The sequence below is a fragment of the Cervus canadensis genome, chromosome 28, assembly GCF_019320065.1.
Source record: "Cervus canadensis isolate Bull #8, Minnesota chromosome 28, ASM1932006v1, whole genome shotgun sequence".
NCBI classification, from domain to species: Eukaryota; Metazoa; Chordata; class Mammalia; order Artiodactyla; family Cervidae; genus Cervus; species Cervus canadensis.
In genome coordinates, this window is record NC_057413.1 from 39,573,458 (window position 1) to 39,580,225 (window position 6,768).

The window sequence follows — 6,768 nt, forward strand, 5'->3', positions numbered from 1 at the left end:
ATGGCGAAGATCTTTCCAGAAGTTTTCTGGAGAGTGGCTTTTTTGAAAGAGGATGCTAGCTAAGAGGCATGGTGGAGGTAAGGTCTTAGAGCTAATTGGAGGGAGGTGGCAAGTTGGTGGGAAGAAGGGAGGGAGGTAAGATCAGAAATAATTTCTTGGGACACTGGGGAGAGGGAGACTCAGCTGGAGGTGAACCCAAGAGCCCAAGCGGAGGAATTGTCCTAAAAGGGTGAGAAGGGTTCTGGGGGTGAGGGGAGGGGATTGGTGTGGATAACCTGAGGTGGGAGGGCCAGGGAAGGGAATTCAGAGTTGATGACCCCGGTTCTTATCAGGAAACTGAGTGGCTATGTCATGGAAAGGGACACAGCTGGGGCTGCGGACAATGTTCTAAGGGCAAGGGTCTGGGAAAAAGTGTTCCTGAATGGACTGCTCCCTGGTGGTGGAGGGGGGCCCAGCTGCCTGGTGGATTACACCTCTGTGATGGGAAAACCTGGCAGTTCTGTGTTTTTCTCTCGTTGGAACCCAAGTGCAAGACTAGAGAAAATGAAATTTCACATGGTTCCCAGGCTAGGCACTGGCCCAGAGGGAAGGGAAGGGGAGGGCTTTCGATGGACTGACCACAAGGTAGAGAAACAACAAGAACAGAACTGGAGACCTGGGAGCTGGGAAGGGTAGCTGTAGAGATGAGCCCTGGAGAGAACGGCTTCTACAGCTGGGCTTAGAAGGGCTTCTCTACAACCTGGGGTGGCCCCTTAAGGGATGTCTGGGCTCAAGGTGTGGCTGTGGGATGGGTTGCCCAAGTGGATAAGAGTGAGGACCAAGTCCCTCAGGAGCTGTTAAAATCGTCAAGGCGGGGGCAGCATGAAAGCGAAAGTTGCTCAGTTGTGTCCAACTGTTTGCGACCCCACGGGCTATATATATAGTCTATAATATAGGTCAGAACCCTGGAGTGGATAGCTGTTCCCTTCTCCAGGGAATCTTCCCAACCCAGAGGTTGAACCCAGGTCTCCCACTTTGCAGGCAGATTCTTTACCAGCTGAGCCACCAGGGAAGCCCAAGAATACTGGAGTGGGTAGCCTTTCCCTTCTCCAGCGGATCTTTCCAACCCAGGAATCGAACTGGGGTCTCCTGCACTGCAGATGGATTCTTTACCAACTGAGCTGTCGGGGGCGGGGGCGGGGGGCGCAGTATAGGGGCAAAGATAAAACCTGAGACCAGAGCTTCAATTCATTCATTCAACAATATTTATTGAGCACTTACTATGTGCCAGGCACCCGTTCAAGCCTTGAGGTGGGTGGGGTGTGGTGGACTCGGGAGGCCCTGGGACTGCTGATAGATGAAGATGGGAGGAAGAGGGTCAGGTGATGATGGGGTGGGATGTGGTGGGAGGGGGGTGGGTTTTCCAAGAGGAAGAGGAAGCATCACCAAGGAAGGACTTAGAATGGCCAGGAAGATGGGGCAGGAGCCAGTGGCAGCAGAGCACACTGGTGGACTTGGGATGGATGGGAAGAAGAGCAGCCTTGGTCTTCTAGAAGAGTTGGACGAGGAGAACTGGCAGGGACTGGCAGGCTCCAGATGAGGGGTGGTGGGAACCTGTGTGTTTCACGGCTTCCTCGTTGCACACCTCCCCCAAACAACCCCATCGCAGCCACCTTTCCCCACGCCTCGGGCCTCACAGAGGGCATCTGGGGGCTGACCTGTGGGGAGAGGCAAGATCTTCCTCCACACCCAGGACGGTGACACTCTACCCTGGATTCAGCTCTGGATTCTGGCCCTTAGCCATTGTGTGGAAGTGAAGAGCCATGGAGGGACAACCACGATGCTCCTGAGAGAAGCAGGGGGGGGACACTCACACGAGTGGGGTGACACCAGGCATATCTGGTTCAGCCATAGCTTGAGGGTTTCCAAAGCTCCCTCTGATGGCTGCTTCCTGTCCTTTGGGCCACCTTGAAGACACAGGGGGCAGGGGGCTGGGAGAAAGAGGTCTGGGGGCAGCGGTGGGGCCAAGGGTGCAGAAAGGCCAGGAGGGAGGTGGGTGGTGATGACCTGGGACTGCAGGGATCTCAAGAGCGCCTTTCCTTCCACCTGAACACCCTGGCGCACTCCCTGTCACCTTCCAGGTTGAGCTCCACTTTCTAGGGTCACCTGCTGTCACTCTGCCCCACCCCCTACACTACTGACCTTATCATTTGACTTGAACATCCTGGTCTTCATCCCCCCTCCTGGGGAGTGGGTGTAGGGCTCCCCCCAGGCACTGGTGACCTGCCCGTCTGCCCGATACTATCAAGTTGGGCTTTTTAAGGCTCCAGATGAAGATTCCTGGCAGGATGACAGGGACTTCGGCTTCCCCTGCAGGCTAGGAAGGCTCTGCTCTTGGAGGAGGGCCACTCCAGAAGAGCTGGAGTTGCCAGCTTAAGGTGGGAGGGAAGTTGAACTCCAGATGGATGGAAGTCTTTTTCCTCCTTTTGCCCTCCAAGTCTTGGGGAGGCCAGAGAGGTTTGGGGCCTCATCCGCTCACCAGCAGGTGGTCATGTTAGGGGAAGCACACTGATTGAAACCGCCCACCCTGGCCAGTAATCTGGCGGTTACTCATAGTAACCATTTGCATGAGTTGTTTTATGACAGGAGATCCTGATAAGGAATACGGAACTAATAACCCACCACCAGCTGGAAGAGTTTGGGAAAGGTCGAGAGGAGACCCTGCCTGTCCGTCCACTTCCCAGAATCCCTCTCGCCAGCATCCATCTTGGCTGAGCGATGCATGCGCCACCAGCAAAGACTCTGAATTAGAATGATTGGCCAAAGCCACCCGGAAACTAATCCCATCACCATAAAACCTGAGACTGCGAGCCATGTGGCAGAGCAGTTCTCCTGGGTTCCCTCACCCTCCTGCTCTCCACCTGGGTGCCCTTTCCCAATAAAATCTCTTGCCTTGTCAGCACATGTGTCTCCTCGGACAATTCATTTCTGAGTGTCAGACAAGAGCCCAGTTTTGGGCCCTGGAAGGGGTCCCTCTTCCTGCAACAGTCAGGCCACTCTTCCTTCTCCTGGTTCTCATCTCAGCAACTGCAGCTTCTGGGGAAGGAAAACTGCAACAGCTGAGATGGGCAGAAAGGGAAGAGAAGGCGGCAGAAGTGAGGACCGAAAGCCAGAGCCAGCCCCAGGGCTGGGACACTTGTCGGCCCAGGGTAAAGAGGGGTAGGCAAAGGACTTGGCCTGCCTTTCCATCTGCAGATGACCATGTGCGTGCAGCAGCTAGGCGAGAAGAACAGGAAAAGCCAAAAAAGCTTGAAGCTGCTTAGAAGAGGGTCCCATGTGGAAGTGTGGAAAGAGGTGCTGGAAACAGATCTGCTTCTGGGGCTGGTGGCGTAGGACAAGGACATATACTCACCACCTGCAGTTAAACCTGCTGGAGGACCCCTTGCGGGGGCACGGTGATGGGAAGCGGCCCCTTCAGGCACCTCTCTCCGCCTCTCTGCACTGCAGCCCCGTGTGTGCACGGGCGGGTGCACACATCACAGTGCTCAGAATGGCCTCCAACTGGCATCGGGTCTCCCCTCGGGGCCTCAGGCCTGGACCAGAACTCTCCCCACTCTCCTGCTGGACCACCCACCCCTGCCCCGCCACATCCTCTTGACCATCAGGCCAACGGATGCTGGGAAACCACTCTGGTTTCTTACAGACCAAAGCTCTTCCCCTGCCTTTTCCTCCCCACACCCAGAACAGCTCCTAGGCGACAGTGCCACGCACACTCCACAGTGGCCTGGAACGCCTGCCACACCCAGCCGCCCCCTGCCAAGACTGCCTGGTGGCCCCAGCGCTGGGCGCCCTGAGCCCTCCCCATCACTTTCATGGAGCTCTTTCCTGCTCTCAATGTATCTAAATCCTACTTTAAGTTTCTTTTCAGCTTAGAAAACTCTTGCTGAAAGTACTTGCTTTGCTAAACGGGTTCTTCCAGCCCCAAGGCAGGTCCTGGTCTTAATCAGTTTTCTAGGATTTGGAAACTACAATCCTGCTGAGACATATCCTTAGAGACTGGAAGACACCGCGCCCAGCCTAGTTCAGCCCTCTTTCTTGAGCCCCTTGAGCTTCCTGGCACCCTTCTCTTAGAAAAGGCATTGTGATCTGTTGCTTGAGGTCAAGTGAACCAAGCCTTACGTGTGGGAGCCGCTTCTTTGTGTCAGGTTCAGATGAGGTTCTATTCTGCTTTCCACCTTTTCATCAGCGTCTTGTGGTCGGGTGCCCAGACCCCAGTCCTTATCTCAAGGCCATGCTGGAGGCCATAATTCTGTCTGCCTTGAAGTTCAGGTCTGCCGTTCACTCCCCTGTCCCTGAGTGGCTCCGCAGCCCCTCCCCCTCCTGCAGCCGGGAATTTAGTTATTCTCTTTTTCTTCTCCATCTCCCGCCCCTCCCCCCACCGCTTACGGAAGACAGGGCCCACCAAAGTTCCTCTTACCTGTGCAAGTATTGATACATCTTTCTGTCTCAGATTTCTTCCTCCTCAAACCCAATCCCCAAGGGCTTGCCTATTTCATCTTTTCCCATCTGCCTCTCTGGACCTTCTGGCCTTCTTGCTTGGGCCCACACGTTTTATCCAAGAGGGAGGGGAATGGTGATCTGGCTACCGCAGCCTTGCCCTGGCTCTCCCCACACTGGCGCACAGACCCTCTTGAGGAAGCGAGTGATTGGTGACTGTTGACTAGACAGGATGGATAAGGAGGAGCTGGGACGGCTCCGGGAATGGCACTGGGTCCTCCTGGTTTTACTTCCTGGTCTCAATGGCAGTGTCAGTGACAGTCCGCCTTTGTGACTTTGTGACTCAGTGAAGGTGATGCGTCATCACCCCGCTCCTCCTCCTCATGGTCTTCTCCAGAGCCACGCTCCAGCCCCTCTGAGGCTCCTGGGCCTCATCACAGGAGGCGGGGTGATTGGACTACGGCCACATCTCCCATTGCTGCAGTCCAGGGGAAGGTGCCACCATCAGGAAGGAATGAAGTTTACAGAGAGTGGGCACTGGCCGGTCCCTCGGGGGGAGGCCATCGCTCTGGCCCAGCTGCCCTCCCCAGCAGAGCTGCGTGTGCCCCTGCTTTAGCTTTTCTATTTCTTCCTGAAGCATGTCCCAAATCCCCCCAGTCATCATGGTGTAGAGAGCAGGATGGTTGAGCTCTGCTCACGCTCCCCGACCAGGCGGTCCTTCTCTCCAGTGTGTCTTCTCAGCTTCTCAAACCCATGTTCCCTTTCAGGGAACACACAAGCCCGGCGCCCAGCCAGGCTTTCTGATGCCCCTCTTGGGTAGGGAGGGGGCCTCCCACTCCGCACGGCTGGGCTGAATGGGTGCCGTCACTCGGCAGCCCGCCCACAAGGTTCTGCCGGGCTCTGCATGGTTAGGATTGTGAAAATAATTGGTCTCGTTAGCTTATGAAAACAGTGGATGGCTTCATCTCCACATGCAAAAGCTGAACTCGAACATGCTTGTTATTCAAAAGGCATCTCCCTGCGATGCTGAGGCTCTTCTGGGAACTCCAGATGGAATGACCCAACTGGAAGCCTGAACTCGGGGGTGGGGGGTGAGGTAAGAGGACGCACCAGAGATGGGAGGTGGTCCCATAGTTGGGGTTGCTGAGAGGAGAGGTCCAGCAAAAGAAATGAACCCAGAAGTTAGGGGAAAGTTGACACTTCAGGGGCAGGCCCAGGGAGAGAACAGTGGGGAGGTCTAGGAAAGGTGGGGATGGGGAGAGAACCAGGAAGTCACGGGAATCGTGTCAGCAGAGGGAGCCCAGGAGACGATATCAAACGCCACCGCCAACGGAGGTTGCCTTCTGAAGGGCGGTGCCATCTCCCGTGGACCTCACTGAAGCTGCTTGTGCGGTGGGTGCGGGGAAGGAAGGGGCTGCCAGTTAGCAGCTGGGAGGAAGACACCCTCAGAGAGGGGGAAGACTGGAGGCGTGAGTCCCGAGCGGGCCAGGGAGGGGGTCTTGGGCGCTGGAAGGCTCCACCTCCCACCCTGCCTCCACTCTCACTCCTGGAGGCCTTGGGAGGGAAGTGGGTGTGGTGGGGACTGTTTCCAGGTTGGGGGATTGAATGGAGGCTGGGACAGGTGGGCAAGAGCCCAGAGGTGTGAATGCTGGTGAGAGAGGGTCTACACATCGAAGGAAGGGAGTGAAACCCAGATGCCGGGACCCCCAGGGGGACGCCCAGGACCTGGGGCCTCTCTACGAGATTGAAAATGGGGATATTTTTATACTATTTGTTTATCTTTGTAATAAGGGAAAAAAGCAATTAAAAAGAAAAGTAACCCAAATGCCCATCAACAGTATAATGGATAAATAAACTGTGGTATATTTCTACAATGGGATGCTATACAATTCCATGTAACAGCGTGGATACATCCCCAAAACATATACCTGTTGAGCAAAAGAGGTCAGACATAGAAGACTAGGGACTATTTGCAATCACTTCCGTAAAGTTCAAGAAACAGGTGAAAGTAACCAGAGGGGATAGACTTCAGGAAAGTGGTTTCCCTTGGGGAGAGTGGTTTGTTTCTCATGGGAAACGAGTGACCGTTACTGCTTTATTAGCTGATCTCAAGCTAGTTCACAGAGCCGTTGGCTGAGTGAGAGCATCAGCCTATATACATTTATGACGTGGACATTTTTCTGTGTATATGTTCTACTTCAGCAAAAAGTTTACTTTAAAAAGGGGGCAAGAGAGACTACATGGAGCCGTGTCTTTGGGCTACAAAGCCAGTCACTTCTGAGGTCACCTCCA